The sequence below is a fragment of the Solanum dulcamara genome, chromosome 9 (genome assembly GCF_947179165.1).
Source record: "Solanum dulcamara chromosome 9, daSolDulc1.2, whole genome shotgun sequence".
Classification (NCBI taxonomy): domain Eukaryota; kingdom Viridiplantae; phylum Streptophyta; class Magnoliopsida; order Solanales; family Solanaceae; genus Solanum; species Solanum dulcamara.
This window is the reverse complement of record NC_077245.1, coordinates 8,983,935-8,985,043: the sequence shown is the minus strand read 5'-3', so window position 1 is coordinate 8,985,043 and position 1,109 is coordinate 8,983,935. Positions and strand designations below refer to the sequence as shown.

Genomic DNA, 1,109 nt, shown 5'->3' with positions numbered 1-1,109 from the left:
AGGTAAACATAAGACTGAAAACAAATTTGTTAGGAATTACGAAACCGACCCAAAGTTTTGTGATATGCATATTATCTTTAAGTTTGTAACACATTGGGCTTATGACTCGGCCCAAAGATCCTTTAGTGTTTTAAGTCTGGGTCCCGTAATTTATCATTGGGCCATCTATCAAATACAGAGCCCCGGTCCATCAATAAAGAAACTAAAAATGTATGAAAATGTATGGGGTGAGAGAGGCTCGAACTCTCGACCTCAGGATTACTCAGAAGCTATGAGACCTACGCGCTAGCCAACTGCGCCACCACCCCTTTCTGCTAACACTCTTTAATTAATTAATTAATATTTTACTAATGGCTCGATTTTCAGTTTAATTGGTCCTTAATGGTTCGATTTCCAGTTTAACCAATAAGAAAATACTCATAAAATAATTATATGACTTCTCCAATAATTTGGCGTAATAAGACAATAACATAACTTTACGGAATGCTTATAAAATAGAAATAATAGTGAGTAACATGAAAAGATTTTTACAAATGTAACACAAATAAAAGAACAAAGACAATAATGTGAATTGAATGCTAAATGACAAAAATAATAACCAATAATATTTTTTTCGATTCAGTTTATTGATCGATTTAATTTTTTATACACCCCTAAAATACACGCAATAATAACGTTATGAGGAGGAACCAACACTTATTTATGTATATGAAGTCCAAGTTATGTGTTTTATAGTTTTGATTTGATATGTCTCAATCAATCGAATTGAACTTGTTATCGGTTATTCATATTTTCTCTTACCTTTCCCTTAGAGCTATTTTGATTTTTTTGTTTCTTTATTATTTACTTTTTAAACTATTTACTGTATAGGAGACGTAGAAGTAATATATAGTTGGGTGCTTAAGAGCCCGTTTGGACTTAAAGTCCCTTTTTAGTTTTTGAACGTGTTTGCCTAATGCTAACTTTAGACCATAAAGTTCTTAAAGTCAATCAAAAATGAAAAGTTAGGATTCCTAACTTTTTATTTCTAAGTGCTTAAAGTCATTAGAAATTACTTTTATATCCCTTATATTTTAACTAAATTCCCAAACTACCCTTTTTATTCTTTT

At 30.7% G+C, this 1,109-nt stretch overlaps 1 non-coding gene across 1 annotated transcript; it reads right to left on the bottom strand.

Moving 5' to 3' along the window:
• Window positions 1-223: 223 nt before the first annotated feature.
• Window positions 224-308, bottom strand: TRNAM-CAU (transfer RNA methionine (anticodon CAU)). Its single transcript is given in 2 exon segments — window positions 224-259; window positions 271-308. It is a non-coding gene; the product is annotated as a tRNA-Met (tRNA).
• Between the last annotated feature and the right edge of the window lie 801 nt (window positions 309-1,109).